Genomic DNA, 24,095 nt, shown 5'->3' with positions numbered 1-24,095 from the left:
GGTTCAATGTAGAGTTAGATTCTTTGTAAAATGAGCATTTTAAAATTACGTCCATGCATTTAAATATAAAAACGTTCAGGAAAGTACAGTCTTAATCATTTCTTCCTTCCCACCCAATTCCAGGACATATATGCATCCCAAATAAACTATTCAGGACACCGGGACAAACGCTACCATTCCGGGATTGTCCCCGGAAATCCGGGACGTATACCATTCCTACAGTGCAGGTTTTACATGGCACAGTTTGCGCCAAACCATAGGTTTCCTTCTGCTAGCAGACTTTCCCGGGCTTCACGTGAGTGTTTTCAACCATTGGCAGAAGCCTTGGAGACAGCACGTGCTTTGTCCTCTGCCTACCAGGGATTGCTGCTTCCATCCATGTCCTTTGTTGCCACCTTGTCAAGGACGTGAATGTTCGTATGTATGTATGTATGTATGTATATACACTTAACAATGCAAGGTCCATAAGTCTATAATCTCCCTTTGAATTGCAAGGACATTATTTCAACCTCTTAATGTTGAACACATCCTCTCAGGTGTTGAAGATGAAGCTGGCAGTGTAGCCAAGATCACCAACCATTCGTGCATACTTGAGTACAAGAGCTCGTCCCAATTTTCTACTGCCTACAATGCAGACCCTGGACACGTCTTTTCAATTACGGTTTGCCACATTTTTCATTCAGATTTGAAAATGTAAAAAATATCAACCAGGCCATCCAATATTTTGACACTGTTGCAATGAATGAGGAATAGGAACTATATATTGTAATAAGTTGTTGCAATTTTTAAATGTGCTGACTGTGTTCAGAGAAACTTGGGTTCATTTATACTACAAAATGGTCCAAAAATGGACAACAGTAAAGTTATTACTATTAGTGTTTACGATTTCACAAGTCACCCTACTTAGGATTTCCGTCCATCTTGTGTCAAACAAATTGAGAACGTTAAAGTATTTCCATGGTTATCTTACACTGCATTTTTAAAACCAAATTCCTTTGAGAAGATTGATTGATTGATTGATTTCCTTTATTTTACTTCGCTTTGTGCCACTTCTGGCTAATTTGCGAAGATGGGGATGAGTGAAGACATAATGAAATTGATGAATGGACACCCACAAATGCCCAGGCCAGGTTTTGAACCCGGGCATCATAGCATGATGTGTGCTACATACCAGAGAGGGTAGAACCAGTCCGGCTTAGGCCAGGGTAAAACGTGACATGCTCAGGGCAACTAAAACTAAATGATAACCTTAAGGAAATGAAAGGAAACAACTTATTTAACCCACTACAAAAGGTACAATGCACCATATATTCCTATCTCTGCAGATTACATTCATTTGATATACATAATCGTATTTTGAGCTGTCTATTTGTTTATCTACATATATATCCTTGTGGGTATATTGAAATATATCTACTTCTTCTTCTTATCATTTAATAATCAGTATGGGAAGACTACAACTTCTTCCAATGGAATCTTCAATACGAGGAGGACTTCTTACGATTCAATAATCTATATTGGAAGGCTTCCTCTTCTCCCAATACAATCTTCAATATAAGGACTTCTTCTTCTTACAAGGTATAGGAAGGACTTCTTCTCCCACTTCAATCTTCAATATAGTAAGAAGAACTTCTTCTTCTCACCAGGTATAGGAAGGACTACTACTTATCATCTAATAACCAATATGGGAAGGCTTCTTCTTCTTCCAATTCAATCTTCAGTATGGTAAGACTTCTTCTTCTTACAATTGTCACGTCTGCTGACAACTGATTGACTATTTACAGGGATATCCTTCTATTTATCAGGATCCTCATCTGGGATAATTAGAATCTGCATCTTTGATATCCTTATAGATATCGCACGTCATTTCTACAATATCTATAGGAATTAGCTTGGCTTTCTTCTCTTTTCTAGCAATATCCTCCTTTAACCCCAACGAATCCTGCAGCAAGCATGCTTCCCACACATCTTTGGCATCTAGGTATATATCAATGCGCCGACAGACGACCCAGAAATGAGAGTTAAGGTTCACGATCTTATCCACACTTCTTGACCCAGTGCCCCATATGATGTGCAACTTGTGTGCTTTGGTGCAGTCTAGGACTTGGTGCAGCCATGGGAAAAACAACCAAAACTTAATTGAGAAATCTCATTCCCAACCGGATTGTAAAAGAGACATACAAAATTGGAAACTTTTCCAGACTTTTTGACTCTTCAGGTCATAATATATATGGTGAATACTCTTATCCTCTCTTCTTATATCCTTTTTCATACTTCATTATTGTTATAATACTATAGATCAATCTTCAATTATATATTAACAATACATATATATATAATTTCATCTTCCTTTTATCCTATATACAATATTTAAGCGGAGCGAGATCAATGCTGTACAGAGTGCTGCCATATATGAGTCGCAGTTTCAAACACCCACCATATGCTTTACCCGTGCGGGCACGTGACATGTGCTTACCAGTCCACCATGGCAGGCAGCTCCTTTGAGAAGACTCGAGGGGAAAACATAACTGATTTGACAGTCTCCATATTGCAGAAATTTCACAGAAATGGCCAACAGGCAGGGTTAAAATATGTGCTGAACAATGTACACTTCTCTGAAATTATCTATCTCCCCCTTAATGCTACCACTCATTACATCAGCACCATCATATATCTTTCACCACCCATTTTTTTCTAAATCCACACCCACCCAACCCAGAGAGAGTAGAAGTACTAATAGCTGAAGCTAACTCAGATGCAGTTACAATCTCCAATAGGGACAAATCGGACGGAAAGCTTCCCATTCTGATCTAGACTTTCGGAAATGATTTATCGACTTTTCGGGATTATCAAACAGTTGAGAAATTTCAAATTATCAAAAAATTAGAAACTGAGGAATACTTAATTCTTGAATGGTAACAAACCATATCGAGAACCTACGAGGGTCACTATTTATATTTTGAGCCTAACAGTGAAAAAACAGGAATTTGGCATTGAAAACTGCTTTATTGTTTTTCGAAGTATTCTCCTTTATGGTCAATACACTTTTGCATTCGTTCGAACCATTTGTCAAAGTAGTTTTTCCAATCTTCTTGAGACACCTCCATAATATGGTTTTTGAACGCATCAACGGCGTCTTCCGCCGACGAAAATCGTTGTCCACGCAATTTATTATTGACATTCGGGAACAAGAAGAAGTCATTGGGTGCCAAATCAGGACTGTATGGTGGATGACCCATCAATTCGATTCTTTGACTGTTCATAAAGTCGGTTGTTAGACGAGATGTGTGACAGCTGGCATTGTCTTGATGAAGAATGATCCGACGGCGTTTGTTTGTTTTCCGTATTTGACCGAAGACCTCTGGCAAACAAATTGTTGTGTACCATTCAGAGTTGACCGTTCTACGTTCCTCTAAAGGCACAGTTGCCACATGACCAGTTTTCCAGAAAAAACAGGCGACCATTTGTTTCAATGTGCTTCGAGCGCGAACAACTTTTGTTGGATTGGGTTAATCTTGAAACACCCATACAGTCGACAGCTGTTTACGTTCCGGCTCATATGCATATATCCATGATTCATCACCTCTTACAATCTTATATACGTCTTTTGAAGCACCACGATTGTATTTATTGAACATTTGTTTGCACCAATTGACGCGAGCGTCTTTTTGAGTTTTTGTCAAATTGTGTGGGATCCAACGAGAACATACCTTTCTCACAGCTAAATGATCATGTAATATTTTATATATGTTGGTGGAACTAATGCCTATGGTTGCCTCAGTCTCACAGTATGTCACATGACGATCTTGCAGTATTAGGTTTTGCACAGCATCAATGTTTTCTTGAACAACAACCGATTTTGGACGACCTTCGCGAATCTTGTCGGTCAGCGAATGGCGGCCACAATTAAATTCGTTATACCAGCGTTTCACAGTGGCAAAGGATGGAGCTTCATCGCCAAATGTAGAAGTAAGTTGATCGATGCACTATTGTCTTGATAATCCACGTCGAAAATCGTAATAAATCATCGCACGAAAATGTTCACGAGTTAATTCCATTTTATTGTTGTCGCGCAATCTCCAAGGTAACATAAACAACATAAATGAAGCTATTGACAAAACATTTGAAGTACGTTATGGTCAATAATTCCAGACGATTCCGTGCAAACGTCAAATCGTGCCTAACTTCAATCAGTGTTGCCAAGGCTCAAAATATAAATAGTGACCCTCGTACAATGAAATGATAATATTCACACTATAAGTTCACAAACAGCTACTTCAGGTAGAAATTACATGTAGTATTATAGAATTTGCAAAATGTCAGAAGTTTTCTGAGTATTTACCAGAGAAATTACGAAACTATCAGGAAATTTCAGACATTTGCTTTGCAATCCCATCTGATGTGAGGAATTAATCTTTTTCACATCCGTATTCTGTTCTATACACTTGTAATTTAGGAGAACAAAATAAGTCTGAAGAAATTTTTACGAACGAGTCTCTGCTCATAGCGGATAGAACAGGTAATCTGGCAATTTTACTGAACCAAAAAGGGGGGGGGGTTATGGTTGGACCCGTTGAACATCCCCCCTCTTAAATATGCCCATGTATGCAGTACTGTTTAATATAGAAGAAACTTTTGGATATGATTATGTTCACATTACTCCCCGTGACCATTTAGCAGAGGTGTGGCGTGCATGTAGCCGGTGTTACCACAGATAACAGCAAAATGTAAAGAATTAAAAAGTTGTTTCAATAAAATGACAACATTGTTAAATACATTAATGAACACCGTTGACATCGAGTAGATATTGCCTAGGAAATTTTTTCTACAGCCGATAGAAGCGAAGAGGGCACCAATGCAAGGAAAGAGCGGGGAAGGACTTAGAAGCATAGTGTGCTATGGGGTTATTCATATACGTGTTAAGGGGCCCTGTTGCAATTCAGACCAACCAGATCAGCCAGTGTTGTCACATTGGATTGTCAGAAAAAGAGCTAAATCCCACCTAAAATAGGAATACCATATCTGTGAAGCAACTTGAGGTAGACTGCAAAGCCAAGGCTGGATTGAACTACAACTGAGACCAGTTAGGTAATAGATGAAAATATAGTTCCTTGGTGAGATTCCTGAGTTGGCAACAGTAGTACGTACAGCTGGCCTTCCCTTCCACAAAGGAGCGGGGTTTTGTCATCTGCTCACCACACAAACGTTAAACTGACCCGAGAAAAGCGTAGTTGTTGTTCTTCCCCTTCGCACCTCATTGCAAAGAAACAGACAGATGAAGAATTGACAAGGGTCTACCACTATTCATTTTCATGCTATCTATCTCATGAGTGGTAGTTCTTTCTAGTGTGTCTGTGGCTAAATCACTGTGCTGATTGCATAACAAGAACGAAATGAACAAATATCTAACGCGAAGACATGTTTTCTTTACCGGGGGGATAACATCTAGCAGACATAATTGTCGTACTGATGGCCGGTAACACTTTTGAAAAAGTCATGGCACACCACTGCCATTTGGAGATACTGGTACTTTTTCAATTGTAACATGAAATCAACTACTTGAATAAATTCAATATTCTGATGCACTACTGTTGTGTAATTCAGTGGTTTGAGTTCGTCATTTCTTTAGATGCTACACTGTTGACCCAGTTATTTTGGCACGTAGCACGGCAGAAACAATGAACTAGTGTAGATTCTCTTGGGCAAGGGAGGAGTGGGGTTAACCCACAGTAAAATCTGTAGGTTCATCACACAAGTCACAAGGAACTAATCAGTTGAAAGTTTGGGTTTGCATGAACATTGGTGGGTATGATTTAACAATATGGGGTGTTCATTCGATTACTTTCAAATTCGAGATACTCACTAACTTTGGCCGATACTCACTAACTTTGGCCTCCTAATGATGAATCTCAAGTTGAAATTTGGTGCTGGTGTATAGAAATTGTGAAATTATGTGCAATTATTAACGGTATGATCGTCGATACACTATTGTGGTAGCCATATTTGATGATGTGAACAATTGAAGATCGGTATTCGTTATGCTGTCTACAGCGTTGAGACATTGTTAATTTGTCACTTGGAGATCATTGATCGTGGAAGAATGCAGGAGGGAAGGAGTGAAAAGATCCTTCATGTGGTGCAATTATTTACAGTGACGACGAGGATATGGAGGGAGAAGAGGTTGTGGAATGCGGCTTCGAATAGAGGTAAGCTTGGCAACGGTGTGTTTCCTAGTGTGTCGTGCCGAAAGTTATACCAGTTGCATGGGGCGTTCATTTGTATGTGAGAAAATGGCATGTTGGATAGTGTCGATTGTATGTTTGTTGATCGAATCATTGACGGTAAGGATAGGTTACGTTAATTTTCAGTAACGGAAATACAGGGAATGGACAAAAATATGGAAACACCTGGTATAAAACAGGTAGCCATTTCAAACACTATTTGCGCCTGAATGGTAGGTGGCACTGTGGTCACTGGCACTTCCTGCGAGGTATACACCCTCGTCAACCTGACAGATGGGCCAGTTAATGTTCAGCGACCAGTCCGTGCAGGTTATCGTGAATCATGTCTGAGCTGACAAGAGTTTCAAAGAGGGTAAATTCTGGGTACGCATATGGTGGGAGCTTCCGTGACGAAAGTAGCGGAAATGTTTTGTGTATCAAGAGGCATAGTCTCGAAGATCATGACTGCCTACGAGACTTCCGGAAAAACTGCATCAGCGAAGCACCAGCGTTTATGCAAGTGTGTGTTACGTGACAGAGACAGGCGCACATTGGGTAGGATTGTGACCAAGCAGAAGATCACCACGGCTCCAAAAGTCACTGCTGAGCTGAATACAGTGCTTACAAACCCTGTTAGCATCAAAACAGTCAGAAGAAAACTCCAGAAGCAGGGTATTCATGGCAGATCTGCTATTCCCAAACCACTCGTGACTGTTGACCATGCTGACGGAGACTGTGGTGCAACGCCCATAAAAACTGGACAATGGAGCAGTGGAAGACTGTAGTCTCGTCGGATGAGTCATCCTTTACATTGTTTCCAACTGCTGGCCGAGTGTACGTGTGGAGAACGCCAGCACAAGCATACGATACAGACTGTCTGTTACAGAGAGTGAAGCATGGCGGTGGTTCAGTGATGATTTGGGCAGCCATCTCCTGGTATTCTGCCGGACCCATCATCACCCTGCATGAACATGTCACTGCCAGGGACTACATTAACATTTTGAGTGACCAGCTGCATCTCATGGTGCAAACTTTGTTCCCAGATGGTGATGCCATGTTTCAAGATGACAGAGCCTCTGTTCATACAGCTCACATCGTCCAGGACTAGTTTGATGAGCATGAAAATGAAGTGTCACATCTGCCATGGCCTCCACAATCGCCAGAATTCAATATTATTGAGCCCCTGTGGTCAGTTTTGGAGAGAAAGGTGCGAGCCCGCTACCCACCACCATCATCTCTACAACAATTTGCAGCTGTTTTGGAGGAAGAATGGTACAACATCCCTTTGACAACCATACGCAACCTGTATTTGTCCATTCCACGTCGACTTCAGGCCGTTCTACGTGCCAAAGGTGGTCCTACTCGATATTAATAAAGGTAATGTGCATTTCTGCAGGTGTTTCCATATTTTCGTCCATCCCCTGTATCTCCAATTTGTTTCAAATTTGGTATACTTACTACTTTTGGTATCGTAATCATGAATGTGGAGTTGAAATTTGGGTGTGGATTGAATGTTTGTTCAACAAATCATTGACGGTAAGGATAGGTTACGTTAATTTTCAATAACGGAAATATCTCCCAAATTGTTTCAAATTTGGTATACTTACTAATTTTGGTCTTGTAATCACGAATGTGCAGTTGCAATTTGGCGCTCATTTGGGGACAGGTGACTCCAGCCAATTTCTAACATGCCCTTAAAAAGGGACTCTACAGTGAAAGCCAGGTAGCTGGAGCATAGTGGAGGCAGGGCCAGGGTAGCAGTAGGTCAAATACCCCAGGGAAATGTGGACTCAAAAATTTTAAACGGCAATATCTTAACTTTAAACGGCTATACATTCGTAAATACTTCTTTCCGCGCTCCAGATTTTTGTTCAGTGGTGTATATATCGTTTTTTTAGGTATTCCAAACAGAAAATTTTCCGATAAATAATGAGCAATTGTGCCGATCGCAGAAAACTTAATTTCGGTTATTTTGCAATTTGTACCCATGAGCGCCAATTTTTACTACAGATTCGTGATTAGGAGGGCAAAATTAGTGAGTATGTCGAATTTGAAACAAATTGGAGAAACTCCCGGTATTGTAAAATCGCTCCCATTGGTGTAATGTGTTTGTGGTATTCTTAAGTGTTGTCAAGCGACACGAGATGGACAATGACTTATTTCTGTTCATTTGATCATATGTAGTACAAAATTTACAATGAGAATGAACAAGTCAATCTTATAGAACTAAATATCTCAAATATTAAATTTTACATTGCATGTAGGCCTACATACACAATACTACTTAAACACACATTCAATCAAGATGATTGTTACATGCTGCTACAAACATAGTAACGAACTATCCTCAATCTTCTTACCCATGAATGTACTTTTCAATACTTGAGCTATTGCTTAAAACCCATTATTTTCCAGTGAATGGGGCTAAAGCTTGCTAATTTTGTAATATTTTTGGTAACTGTTTAAATTGTTTTATGATTTTCTTTTCAAATTTTCCTAGCAGGAAGACTAATCATTGTTACACGTAATTTGAACCTATCTTAAGGATGAGCTAACTAACTAACTCCCTAGCCTTCTTAAACCTGAAGGTTCATGGCTGCAGCAACACAGGCCTTCCATCTTTCCCTATCTTGAGCAAGTTCTATATACTCTTTTCCATCCCTGCCGATTTCCCTTAGGTCCATCTCAACGTTGTCCCTCCATCTTCGTCTTGGCCTTCCTACAGGTCTCTTACCATCAGGTTTCCCAACAAAAATCCTGTAAACTCCTCTTTCCTCTCCCATTCGTGCCACATGGCCTGCCCACCTAAGTCTTCTTGATTTAATTATTCTGATAATATCTGGACATGAATACAAATTATGTAGTTCTAAATTATGTAACCTTCTCCATTCACCTGTCTCCTCATCCCTTTTAGGTCCAAAGATTTTCCTAAGGATCTTATTTTCAAATACTCTCAATTTATGTTCCTCTTTCAATGTAAGGGACCAAGTTTCACACCCATATAATACGAGCACTACAGGCAAAATTACTGTTTTGTATATTTTAACTTTTAGTCTCTTAGATATTAAACGAGAAGACAAAAGTTTATGAAGAGAGAAGTAACATGCATTTCCTGAATTAAGCCTACGTTTTATTTCCTCTTTAATATCATTTTCATTTGTTAATATTACTCCTAAGTATTTGAATTTGGAAACTGGTTCAAATGAGTTGTTATCAATAATTAGATTTTGATTATTACCTAACACTTGGTTTCGGCCTGTAAGCATATATTTAGTTTTTTCTTTGTTAACTTCCAAACATATCTCTTTAGCAGTTTTGAAAAATATTTTAGCATTATTCTTAATTGTATTCACATCATCCCCCAGTAAGTCTACATCATCTGCATATGCTAACAACTGAGTCACACCATTTAATTTTAGTCCTTCTTTAGTTTCTTTTACCTTCCTAACAGCATATTCTAAGGTAAAATTAAAGAGCAATGGAGATAATGCATCTCCTTGTTTTAACCCATCATGAATTGTAAATTTGTCAGACATATTAATACCCACACGAATTTTACTTTCTGTTTCACTGGATGAGCAGTGTTTGTATTTCCTTAAAGGATGAGCACTGTTTGTATTTCGAAAAAAGTTATTTATGTTGAAAAAACAATTTAAAAATTACCTTACGCAAACATGTGCACATCCCATGGACAATGTATTTTCCGTTAACAAGTGACTAAGTATCGTAGACTAGTGATAATGGCTCTGGGGTATCATTCTACACCCTCGATTTTCCGCAGATCTCAAATATTTTCGTGAAAATATTTAGTTCCTAATAACAAACAGTGATTGTAAATAGCGTGGAAGGTAATTTTTTAGATCTACGTGCTACGAAACTTACGTTTTTCTTAAAATTAAAATTCCTTGTGTAACGTCAAAGAGGTTTTTCAGGGCTACTATGATGGTGGATGATGGATTCATGTCACAGGCACAAGTCTGAGGATTTTGGATCACGGATTAATGTCACAGGTGCCGTCTGATTTTTTATTTTTCTTCTTATGATTGACTTGTGCAATGCGAACATTTGCGACTGCGATATGTTTATTTATTGGCAGGTTGAACATTTCAGACATTGGATTTCATTTATACGACTTCAGAAATTGGAATTAATAATTTATTTTTGGCAACTGCAGGCCACAAAGGGGATGGTTATTTTTTCTAAATGACTTGTGGGATGGGGTAATTTGAGTCTTCTTAATTTTATGATAGGACGGAAGTGGAGGGTAGTATGCTGTGGAAAAGGACAAGGACTTTCAACATAGGAGTTACTTCATTTTTGGACTTTGAAATTTAACTTCAACCTGCAATTCAGTGCCTGGCCTTGGTAAAAAGAGGTAAGTTACCTTCTTAGGTTTAATTTTAGCCTTAATTTTTGGTATCTTCATATGTCAATGCGAAAAATAGAAATAGTGTTGGGGTAGGTGACTGCAGCCAATTTCTAACATGCCTTTAAAAGGGACTCTATAGATAAAGGCGGGTAGCCGGAACGTAGTGGAGGTGGGGCCATGGTAGCGGTAGGTCAATTACCCCAGGGGCGGAGCCCGGAATCTGTGGGAAATTTGGACTCAACAATTTCAAACGACAATATCTCAACTTCAAACGGCTGTACATTAGTAAATACTGGTTTCCGCACTCCAAATTTTTGTTCTTCATAATTAGCATCACATAATCTTCATAAAAAAATAACTTCCAAATCGAGTGTGTAGAATGGGACACCGGACCAATGATAATTAATGTAGAAGTAAATCTGAACCCTAATAGAGTGGATTTAGGGACTTGATTTTAATGCTAAGAGAACCAAACCTGGCCCACCTAACCTAACTACGAAAGCATAGGCTATATTGAACAAAATCTTAAGTAATCGCTAAAACTCCACCATATATGTTAACAGAGGTAAATCGAAATCAAAACATGTTTAACTTGCATTCGTAGCATGATGAAATCGCAATAAAACAAAAGGAACTTGGGCTATATTTTTATACAACTAGTATACCTTGCCTTTTCAGCAATTACACAATGTACCTGTATCCACATGCAAATACTCCCATTTTACATTTATACTGTACATGCTGACAAATTATATAATCCTGTAGACAGGAATATATCTGCATTACTTTGAGCGAGATGTGCTTAGACATGTATTTAGACATATTTATTTCTTAAATACTAAAAAAAAAATAATAAACACAACTGTTTTATGTTATTCGATTGAGATTTTAGATATTCACAGCACACTGCCTTGTAACCATTCTCTCCGATAATACCGTACTATTATGCATTCAAAACTCACTGTAGTCTGATAGATAGTTCAAACTTATGAAAAACTAAATATGCTGACCAAGGCAGTAATTTATTTTATTAAAAACATAAACTAAACGTAACGTTTCAACCTTCTAGCAAGGTCTTCATCAGACTCTGTATCAAGTACAAAAGTAACAAGATACACAAAAAGGCATTATATATACACACAAACATTACTCCCTCCAGACTATTAGAAAGTTATAAGGAACTTTCTAGCAGGTGGCTAACAAGTCCTAAGGCATTATATATACACACAAACATTACTCCCTCCAGACTATTAGAAAGTTATAAGGAACTTTCTAGCAGGTGGCTAACAAGTCCTAACAACTTTCTAATAGTCTGGAGGGAGTAATGTTTGTGTATATAGCCTATAATGCCTTTTTGTGTATCTTGTTACTTTTGTACAGTACTAGTTTACTATCCTTCGGACACGTTTATTTAAATTTTACAGAAGAAACTACTTACCGTAATAAGTTCCTGTAGCATTGTCGAACATCGGGAAAGTGTATTGTGTGATGTGGGAATGTTTCATAGCTGAAATTCATGTTGTTCGTTGAAAATTAATTCTCCGACAGAGAATAGCTAGCTCCACGAACCATTGGCGTGTGGATAGGTTAGTTCTGTTAGGTTAGGAAACATAGTTAAAATTTGGTGTCGTGTTAGTATCAGGATCTAGAAATTGGAAATAATTGCGAACCATTGGCGCTAGCCCCACGAACCATTTGCGCGTGGTTAGGTTAGTTCTGTTAGGTTAGGAAACATAGTTCAAATTTCATAAAAACAACGTTGATACACCTTCAGGAATGTTCCGCGAAGCAGATACGTAAGTACGAATGTCAAAAATTGACAAAACGAAAAAATTAGAGGTGTCCGAAGGATAGTAAATTTTTACCAAATAAATTACTGCCTTGGTCAGGATATTTAGTTTTTCATAATATTGGAAACAAGGCTTAATGGTGTTATAGTTCGAACTTGTCGAACTGAACGCACCATGCTGAGCAACGCTATATTACGCAAAGAAGAGGGCGTAATTTTCGCACATTTTGCATAACTGGCACGAAGATGGGGTATTGTTTCAAGAGTTCAAGGTAAATTTCTCGTAAGGGACAAACAGATTTCATCAAATTTACAGGAGAAATTACTTACCGAATGCAGTTTCTTTATACTTCTGGAAGTTCGGGGAAGTGTTTTCTCGCATCGTTCATTGAATTTTGACGGTAAATCATCTATTTTTCGATATAAATGTGTGACCGATGCACGGAAGTTCTTGCATCCATTTACTTCCAGGTGGATGTAGCCTGTGTGTGATGACGTAATCCTGGTCAGTGTTTCCAAACACGTGTTTTTGTAACTGAAGAAGATACGTTTCTAAAAATGCTTTGTGGGGCTATGTGTCAATGGTTCGTGGGGCTATGCGTCAATGGTTCCTGGGGCTATGCGAGAATGGTGTGTGGGGCTACGCATATTTTTTTCGAAACCAATTTTTAACTATTGTAACCTATAGTGACCCTACCTAACCTAACCTTACCGGAAATGGTTCGTGGGGCTATGTATGAATGGTGTGTGGGGCTATGCGTCAATGGTTTGTGGGCTACGTAGGTATCTTTGGGTGCAGTGGGGTGGAAACACTGCATGCTGAGTACGGTAGTGAAACTGTAATCGCCATTTTGCGTGTTACCGAAGGCAAAAAGAAACGAAGAAAACTTACTCAATATGTCGCAAATATAGCTTATTTCCGTGAAATAAGCAAAATGCCACCTTCAGCAATGTTTCTCAATGCAGAATACGTAAGTACAAATATTCAAATTAAATAAACTAGGAAATTTCAGCTGTTTGTCCCTTACGAGAAATTTACCCAAATTTGCACTTTCTTTGTTTGTCCATGCGGACCATATGCGTGCATACAAATCATAAATAATTGGTATCACAAAATGTTATCGTACCTTAAGAAAGATGAAAATTTAAACAGAGAAATTAATATTTTCAATAACTTCCTTGTTCAACCTGCCCATTCAGTTCACGACACACATGCATGTAGAGAGTTTGACAGTTACAGGTAACTTACAAATAGAAAGATATTTTCACTTCAACTACTGACATTAACGTATGAATAGAAGTATACTGTACTTACTCCGAGGTGGGTTCAAATATCCTTATAAAATATCAACTTATCATATGAAAAATGATTGCGATTAGCTGATAACGCAACCTACCACAGACTATTCAAATGACGTAAAGATGTTTTCCCTTTTTCTACCTACGCGATCACAAGACATCGAACATATGTGGCTGTAATCCGTGACCTTGTTACTTTAGTTCCTACCGCACAACTTTACGTATAATTTCGTAAAAGTCGAAATTAGAAAAATAATTAAGCTTTAATTGAACACATGTATATTAAATCTTAATACTAGCTATCTACTACACATTTATAAATTGCACCACTTACGTTTTAGCGACGCTGACGTCATTAATGAGTAACCAAACATTCACCTCAGAAGTCGTCTGCTTACGCAGAAAAAAATATCGGAGATATGGTGTTTATAATTTTCAAAATTAGTAAAGGTATGAAGCAGAGTTTAAAGTTACAAGATTGGCTCGATCTCTCTCGGCCGCGGCCGTAATATTAGCACCACGTTCCGGGTACGCATTGATTATAGATCTTTCCCTTGTGAAAAAGGTATCTATTTCCTCTTTTTCTGTAGTAATTTTTATTGTAATTTCCCATTATTTCAACAAATGTCGGGCCTTCATGCAGTGGCGTGCCCAAAGGGGGTGCCTGGGGTAATAAAACCATTTGTCCTAGTATTTCCAAAAATAGAACGTTAAATGCATAGGCGCCGACCCCATGGAGCTTGGGGGGGGCTCGAGCCCCCTCCCAATGTTATCGACGTGGGAGCAGAGCCCACAAATAATTTTGTTTAAGAGGAAGTTTACTCTGAATTATGCCACATGAACTTAACTTTAAATACACATTTGAAATGTTCTAAACCATCAACTTTGGGGGAGGGGCTATGACCTGAGACAGCAAAACACATGACTTCTTGATTTTTTTATAAGAAACTGCATTTAGCATAACCCAGGAACAACGACGTGGACGTAGCATTTTTTTTGTTCCCATCGGGGTGCTTTTTTAAGGTGAATCCCCTCGCCTCTCACCATCGGGGTTCCTGTTTTAGGTGAGTCCCCTCGCCTCTCACCATCGGGGTGCTTGTTTTTAATAATCATTTTACAATAAGTGCTCGAAAATGTCACCACCCACTTCGATACACTGATTTATCCGCACTTGGAATGATTGGACACAACTGAGGAGCGTGCCCGGTGTAATCTTTCGACATGCATTGGTGATTCGCTCTAACATGTTCTCACGCTTTGTTGGCAGTTCATTATAAACTTCACTCTTCACGTAGCTAGAGGGGGGCAGGGGGCGACTGCCCCCCTGAGAGCCTGCTTTCCCCCCCGTTAAAAATACAGAACACATTTCTACCTGAAATTCTCAATAATCTTTACAATTATATCATGTGTTACTCTAGCAATATAACAAAGACCTTTTTGATTTTTTGATTTATAAGGTGTATGGGATTCCGTATAATGTCGTATCATGATTGGGGGAGATGGAATTCCCTTCCAGATTCAGACTTCGGAAAATGAATGAATCTAGAAAAGTTGTGACATTTTGAGTAGTCTTGTATTAAAGGTGTCCGGTGTTTTTCTTGGATGTGTTGCTATGAACTTGAAACTGCTTAAATTTTTGTTTCACGTGGATATTTAATTTTCGTTACTTATCGTTGCTTTTCTGCCACTTCTAGCTAATCGCAACAATGAGTGATGACGTGAAATTGATGAAGAGACACTCATAAACAGTGCTGCAAGCACAAGGGGGCAGGGGAGATTACCCTTTGACGGAAGTCCATTCTAGGGGAAGCAAACATTGAAGTAAAAAACAAGACTAGGAGAATCTAAGAATAGCAGGACAATTGGATACTCATGATGGAATTAGTTTTTACGTGTTCCTTGCATTTTTCTTCCAGACGGCCAAGGGCACTTGCAAGGAGCACAGAGGGGCAATTGCCCCCCTCCATTTCAAATTCTATAGAAATAAAATACATTTCGTAAAATTGTCTTACTCGCTTCGCTCGCAATTTCTGCACTTCTTATAGTCCAAGTTCATAGCCACAGATATGGGGCGGCGGGAGTCGTTCCTGGGAACCAAACGATCTATAGTAAAAATAAATGTTAAAGAGAATGCCATGGCGCCCCCGTAAAGTTATTTTCACCCTATTAAAACAATTTCTTTCTATGAAACTTAATATGGAATATTAATGATGACACTGTAATCCAAGAAGTCATTGATCAATCAAGGGATTCCTATTTGTTTGTCAGGTGTCAAACACATGCATTTCACCTATAATTCATACAAAATGGTTAACATAACCAGTAGGCAAACATTGTCTTTAGTGATTCAAGAGTCTCCCCATTGAAGGAAATAGAGTCCGTGGTGGACTAAGGGACCCATGTTTTAATGTTCTAGCAAGTACAAAAAAATGTACTACAAATTTTTACACAATTCATCAAAGTGTAGATAATATGTAACCATTATTATTTAATTAATTCTATTTTTCTTGCATAACACAACACAATAGTGTTGTTGGATTCACGTTAGATTCCTTTGTGAGTAAAAATCTTGCATACTGGAAACTAGAGGGAATCATTATGAAGCATAATTTATAAAGGGCTCCCTTAATCAGTTTTGCAGAGAGACTCAAAGCTGTTGGTATACATATTAATCATCTATTAACATTATGGACCTGTAAATAACAAGTAGATACAGTCTCTATTAGCTAATTTATGTTAAAATTTATATTCTTTGCAGTGGCTTGCCCAGGATTTTCGAAAGGGAGGGGTTACGTCTACATTTTTAAGTAGTCAGTCCTCATTTTGCCATATTTTCCTGCCTTTGACGTTCTTTTTATAAAATATTGGACCAAAAGGAGGGGGGGGGGTATAACCACCACCAGTCCCCCCTTTGGGCACGCCACTGATTCTTTGGCAATCTAAGAAGATTATTATCGAAATATTGCTATTTGATGTTGCTGGAAGTTTTTATTGTTCGTTGCAGTTGCAAGATATCATCTCTTTTCTGTATTTATCTATTTTGGGGGAGGGGGCAAGTGTCTCTGTGTACCCTGCTATATCTGCCAATGCGACACAATATATTAAGAAATTGCCCCCTCTAGGATTGACTTCGCCCCCCCCCCACTTACAAAGAATTCCTGGCTACGGGCCTGAGCCTCACAAACAAAAGTCAGGCGAAGTAAGATCTGGCAATCTTGCAGGCCAAGACAATGGACCACCTCTTCCGATCCACCGACGGTTGTACGTACACGCGATATAATAAATACATCCCATGCTGCAACAGAATAACGTGCTGGACAACCGTCATGTTGAAACCACATTGTTTGTCGCACGTCTAAGGGAAGGTCTGCAAGGAATACTGGAAGTTCGTTCTGCAAAAATTTCGATATTTCTCACCATTTAAGTTCCCATCGATAAAATATGGACCAATAAGTTTATCGCCAATTATTCCACACCAAACATTTACATTCCAAGGGCGCTGATGTTCAACTTGGCGTAACCAAAGCGGGTTTTCGACACTCCAATAATGCATGTTGTGTCGATTAATCGTACCGTGGTTTGTAAAAGTCGACTCGTCAGAGAACAAAACTCGAGAAAAGAAATTAGGGTCTCCTTGTATTTGCTGAAGCGCCCATTGACAGAATGTCACTCGGTTCTGAAAATCATCCTCATGAAGTTCTTGATGCAACGAAACATGAAACGGATGATATTTTCTACGCTTCAGTATTTGGCAGACAGTAGTCTGCGAAATTCCCGATTCACGACTTATTTGTCGAGTACTAACGTGGGGGTTATGGGCCACTGCAGCTAATACCGCAATTTCATTATTTTCTCCAGCAATTGTTCTTCGGCGATTCCTATTTTTTGGTTGTAGTACAGTTCTCTCAGTGGAGAACTGTTGAACAACTCTGCGAAAAGAAGCGTGCGATCGCACCCGGTCTGGAAAACGTTGAGCATAAAGAATCACAGGATCATTGATATTCCTGCCACTTTCTCCATAAATGTACACCATTTCAATTTTCTCTTGCACCGTTTTAGCCTGCATTATAACCACTAATGGAGTCAAGGAAGAAAAACACTACTTCCGTCCTCTTCTTCAGGCTTCGTTGCAGATTATGCCGCGTCTGTTTGACTAGGAAACAAGCTCAGATGGTCTTTAGGAGAAAACATGCGGTCTTGAAACATGCTCGGCAATCTGTTCAGAACGTTATTAACCACTTATAAAACTAAAACGTTGAAGATTTCAAAGCTCCGTAAAAACCTTTGACCATGTGAAAATAAACAATCTCACTTCCGCGGAATGGATCGTCGAGTTAGTCGTCTTCACAGCTAATGTTGTGCTGCTGATGTGCTGCCGATAGCTGGTACTGGCCCCACCCACTTGTTCCTCCCTCCCCTCCTTTTCCCCGCTACTCCTGCATTATTACGTCATCCCTCCGCCTTAGAACTCCCCTATCATCATGAACGCTCGTGTCATTTCTTTCATTACATTAAAGCCTATTTGTTTTTATCTTCTTCCATTTTTTTAACATCTTTGCCCATCTTTCCTCTACATTCCCTTTCTTCAACGTTTTACAATTTTATAATTGGTTAACCTCGTTTTTAACAGATTGCCGAGCATGTTTCAGGACCCCATGCTTTATCTTACAAACCATTACACCTTGTTTCCTGGTCAAACAGACACGGCATAATTTGCCACGAAGCCTGACGAAGAGGACAGTGTAGTATTTCTCGAGAATTGCGCCAAATCTTACTTTTTGCGATTACAGTGGCATCTATCACACTTCCAAAAAAAATAGTTTCAGACAAAACCTACGTATTTTTGTCTGGAGAATCCGAATCTGCAATAAAAAAATGGGTTCTCATTTGAGATTTTACAGTTGCCTCCAGGGACGTAGCTAGGTTGATCAGTTCGGGGGGGGGGGGGGGGCAAAAACTTAAGATTTTTTTTCTATCAAACCATTAAAAACTAACAAACTATCAATATACCATATAGGCCTACATAAGTATATGTACAGTATGTATGTATATATATATATATATATATATATATATATATAAAATCTTGTTGGAAGAGAACATTATTTTCTCGTGTAGCCCCCAAAAATTTACGCGAAATCCACGGCCATTATTCGGGAATCTAAATGCAGAATGAACTTATTAACATAATGGCATCTAGACAGTCTTTAAAATTCCATGTATTTTCTCTTATGTTAGATTTTTGAGACACCAAGAACAATGTCATTAGTCCTTACTCCTTAGATTTGTAAATTTGCTCGAAGAAAATTGAGAAGTAGAGAAAACTCTCTTCCGTGGGTTTAGATATACAAGGGTGCTGGTATCAGGTGTACGTACAAGTATGACAACGGTGCGAAAATGAAATGTTTGTGTAATGAGTTCAAGATAGGCATCCCATCTATATTGCTTATACCAGAATCGAGTCCGGCGGCCTTTATTCGATGGGACATGCACGAGTCTTTTGTGGCGTCGTACTGTTCACATTGGAGAATGATGACGATATATATGAAATTTTATGCACGCATCTAGTTTCTTAAAAGTAATCTTCTTTGCGCGCGCAAAACTGAATATATGATGGCAATAGAAACAACAAAATTCCCGCGCGCTCAAATTATTGCGCTCTAGTCTTTCAAGGTTCGATCCCTGGTAGGAACTCCAAAATTTCTGTGATGGCCTAACATCGTGAGGACAATTGGGAAGCTACTTGAAATCAATATGAAGGGCCAGGGGGAAAAACGATGAATGTTCATTCGAGACAATTTGCCAGGAAATGAAAAACAAAGTATTTCTTTTCATAAGTACGTTAATATATGCCAAAATAATAATGCGTTTTTCAGGCACTTCTCATCGTTTCCCAACCAAGGCTGTTCTCATTCTTATAAGATTCTGAACTATCAGATGGCGTTGCGATCTCAAAATGGGCGAAAAATCGACATTCATCGTTTTCCCCCTGGCCCTTCATATGTAAGCGAATTCCACTCTCAAAGCTAGATGGGACTCGATGTGATGACCACGCGTCACCGAATGGAAAAACACTTCGGAGGCTTTGTCCTTCAAAATTAATTGTACTGAATAACTGTACTTTTCTTTAAAGGACCTAAACATGGCTTTTTTGCACAGTGCAATGTTGTTTTCTTTCACCCTACTTTTATAGCTTTTAATTCAAAGGATTCCACTCCCGAAGCATGAGCATGACGCACTACGAAACCAGAGGTCCAAGGTTCGGACCTTGTAGTCGGGAGATAGACCAAGGCCCTTCCAGGGCTGTCGAACCACGGGTTATTATATATTTATAGATGCTTAAATATATGTGCAACCTCACGTCTTTCCAGTGACTTATTGCAAGGGTTTTTATTGTACTTGACTCAACAAAATAAGCTTACTGTGTGAGGCAGATTCATACGAACCAAAAATACCCAAAATAATAACAATAATAATAATTTACTTCAAAATTACAAAAATGTATTTACTTGTTCTTGTTTAAATTTTCGATTCTTCGAAAAGTTTGTTAAGGAGTTGAGTTGAGTTGGTGTTTTTAGTCCACTTTATGCACAGTAATGCTAATCGGGACTGGACCTACAGTTTAAAGTAAGATCCGGACCACTGTGTATCTCCACTCTTGTATCGAACCCGGGACCCCTCGATTACAAGGCAACAACGCTATCACTGCGCAATCCGGGAGGTTAAGGAGGATTCTCAAAATCGGTCTTCACGATATCGAGAAAAATATGCGACTCGAGAAATCGTACAGTTTGTGAAGATAATTACTTTTAACACGTTGCGTGTTTTAGACTGTTTCAATAATAGAATAGTTATTTGGTGCGAATAATACTACCTTACCCGGACATATGAGGCATCCTGCCACCATTATATTTATTTAGCGTGAATTGCGCTCTGATTCGGGACCAGTTGTAACTGTTTGCATATATGTGGTTTACCGCTGCACAAGCGGTCGTTCATCAATCTACTCAAGCTCAAAACTTTGTTTAGACGCAACGGCAACACTCAACGCCCAACCCTGCCTGTTGTTGACCTGCGACTGCTAGGGGAGGAAAGACAGCTCCCTAAAAATATCGAGAAACAACGAAGTTCTAGGTTCCTACACTGACATCCACTATAGCTAGAATCAGGAAAACTAGAAATAAATGTGGTTTTGGGTTCATGCCACTCAAATTAAGTACAGTGTTTCTAACTGAAAGAAAAAAATACTGAAAAACTATTTTGCAATATTTGTCATGAAAGTAAAATTTTCAGCAAATGTAGAACAGTTTGCCGGGGCCACGTGAACGTTTCGGGGGGCCAGTGCCCCCGTGCCCCCCTAACGACGTCCCTGGTTGCCTCTCGCTCCACCCCCAGGAGGTGGGGTTGGGGGTGGAGTTTGGCATCATTGGATGAGCCCCTTCTCGACGAACAAATTTCATTCGGAACTTTTTTTTGTTCGGATGCGTACTTTTCGAGATATTTCGTTGTGTCAAGCTAAAACATTCACACGGTATACTAAGTATATAATTATGAGTATTGTTAACATTTTTACTAAAAGGAGTTTCAAAAGAAGATGTGCATGAACTAGGACCTAGGACAGTGGATGTTCGGGCTACAAATGGCTCTCACATGACATTCAGAACGAGATCATTGATATATTAGGGAGATCTGTTTTGCGCTCCGTGTTAGCAGATATTAAAAATCGGGAATATTTTGCTATTATGGTTGACGAAACTTGTGACATATCCATCCGTGAACAATTGACATTTTGCATTCGAACTGTAAATGAAAATTTTAATATTTTTGAGGAATTCATTGGCATTTACGAGATTCCGAACACTGAGGCCAAAACTTAAAAAAAAAAGAGGGAGTGAGTCATTCATTAATATACAGGGTTATTATAAATGATGGACCCATTTTCAAAACATCATATTTATTGAGGTACAAATCCAAAGTGTATATACCAATGGAAAGAGGAAGGTTCAAAGTTTGTTACCACAATGTTTGTAACTGTTATAAATGTTCAATGTGGCCACCATTGGCTGCACGGCAAACATCGACACGGTAGCCAAACTCGTTCCACACGCGTAAGCATATCTGCTGTTACCGAGTGCACGGCAGCAGTGATCCGGTTACGCAGATCGTTCAGAGTTTGGTACGGAATGCCCGCTGCACTGCAATTTGCGACTCACTTTTCGCGAACTCAAGCACGCAGAAAACCTTGTGCTCCAAGGTTGCCATCTCGCTCACAACTGACAGAGACGGTCCTCTCGCGAACTCTACCGGCCGCTTCCGCAACCACCACAGCCCGCCGGCCGCTGCCCGCCAGAAACTTTGAACCTTCCTCTTTCCATTGGTATATAGCTTGTTCAATTTGGATCTGTACTTCCCTACCTATGACGTTTTGAAAATGGGTCCATCATTTATAATAACCCTGTATTTCAGTGATCAGAGCCGCCCAATAATTTTGACAAGTCAGCGCCCCTGGTCAAACGTAGTAAAAGATGGTAAAATGAGGAATGCCTACCAAAAAATTTGGGAGGGAATTTACAATATAGAGAGTATCTTCAATTTCGTTAATATTTGGTATACTAACTAATTTTGCTCTTCTAATCACGAATCTGTTGTTAAAATGCGGGGGTCATGTGTACAGCTCCTTGAATAACGTAGTGTGGAAAATTACCTAAGAAACTGGTTCCCGAGACGGATGACAACATAGATGGCAGTGCGATCAGCACAGCTGCTAATTTTCTTATGAAAGTAATGCAACTTAGTTAGTTTTTGGAATATATTGTGTAGATTTGTTTGTCTTGAAAGGCGGTACGTGAATTGCGGTGTAATTTGCAGTCATGAAATGGCATTAATTTGGATAGAAAAGTAAAATAAAATAAATAAATAAATAGCATGCGTAACACAAGAAGAAACATCACAATGTGATTCTGGACGTCAGGTGTTGGATTGTTTATTTTTCTATGTTATTAAAATATAAATAGTATCCTGAGAGATATTTCATACCGAGGCGACAAACCACAAGTGTCGCTTGAAAGCGAACAGTTGGTAATCAATGCAGCCTTTCGAACCGTAGGGACACAAGCTCTGATGCACCGTTTCCTCAAGGAGATTTTAGATCAAAGCGACACGCGACAAACAATACAGGGATTTCACACCAAAGCAACAGGGATCCTCCTGTCCAAGGCATCTTTCATACCGAAGCGACACATGTCACTTGGAAACGAGCCAATCAAGAGCAACATTTCATATCATAGCGGCATGATGGGCAGCACACGCCAGTCTTCGGTTGGTGAAATCCTCAAGCAATAAATGCCACGCGTCGCTTGTCGCTTTGTTGAGCAATCTCCCTAAAGCAAGACACTCATTGCATCGTGCATGCGCGAACAACAAACCACGGCAACACGTTGCAAGCTATTGAGGAAAAGGGCCCAGTGTGAGCGACACGCAAGTGACAAAGCGACACATGTGGCTTATCGTGTCGCCTAGATCTGCTGTTCGCACAATTAGCAGCAAATGCTTGCTAATAGACTGAAGGCACCATGTCGCTTGTCACTTAGTTGGGAACTCTCCCTGTAGCACGTCGCTTCGGTCTGAGCACCCTAGCTTTAAGGAGCTTACAGACAGAAGTAACAAGTAGCATGCAAATATGGCATATGAACGTGTCGCTTGCTGACCCTCATGTGCAATGAATGCTATTTTACAGTCTGGAAGTGTCTGTGTCACTAGTCACATCAGTGTGAACATCCTGTGTCGCTTGTCTCATTGGTCTGAAAGTTTCCTTACACTCATGTCGATGGCACTAAGGAAGTTTTGTGGGTTTCCCCTTGTCGTTTTATGCAATCATCATCATCATCATTGCCGCGATTAGTTTAAAGCGGAAGAAAGGAGACCAAAAATACAAATGCATCAGTGTGTATATCTTTAAAACAAATGATGATGATAATAATGAACCTAATTCATACACAAAAATTAAGTTACCAATAGCATTCAATGCATATTTTTTCTCCTGTATTATTAATGAAAGTATAAAGATAACAGGATGTGGTCGACTTGTTTAGAATGTTTGTTAATATCTTCGCGACCACTGTACCAAATTTCATAGCAATTATCACATTCATAGAAATGCTTCATGTCAAAGAATCAGACGTTGCAGCTAAAACTCAATTTACTTTCATTATAAGCAGACGAATGCCATGCAGCTGTAGCTGTACCAACACCAGCGCCTCTAGCGGTATCATATTCGAGTGGAACCAGCCAGAGCAACCAGAACAGTGCTGTTTTCCACACTACGTTATTCAAGGCACTGTAGCTTGCCTAACCTAACCTACTAACCTTACCGGAAATGGTTCGTGGGGCTATCCGTGAATGGTTTGTGGGGCTACCC

The 24,095-nt window shown here is 39.4% G+C and overlaps 1 protein-coding gene across 3 annotated transcripts in view; it reads right to left on the bottom strand.

Moving 5' to 3' along the window:
- Positions 1-13,899, bottom strand: part of LOC145978007 (protein lifeguard 3-like) — a 41,787-nt gene extending 27,888 nt beyond the window's left edge. Inside the window, exon 1 of one of the 3 annotated variants that reach the window (XM_083110381.1) lies at positions 13,777-13,899. The gene's annotated coding sequence lies outside the window, so the exon portion shown is untranslated. Of the gene's footprint in view, positions 1-13,506; positions 13,606-13,694 lie in introns of those variants that run through there. The other 2 variants (XM_083110380.1, XM_083110382.1) reach the window with 2 other exon arrangements.
- Between the last annotated feature and the right edge of the window lie 10,196 nt (positions 13,900-24,095).

Source organism: Lepisma saccharinum, chromosome 24 (genome assembly GCF_977018435.1).
Source record: "Lepisma saccharinum chromosome 24, izLepSacc3.1, whole genome shotgun sequence".
NCBI classification, from domain to species: Eukaryota; Metazoa; Arthropoda; class Insecta; order Zygentoma; family Lepismatidae; genus Lepisma; species Lepisma saccharinum.
The sequence above is the reverse complement of the archived record's forward strand: the minus strand, read 5'-3'. Positions and strand labels throughout refer to the sequence as shown.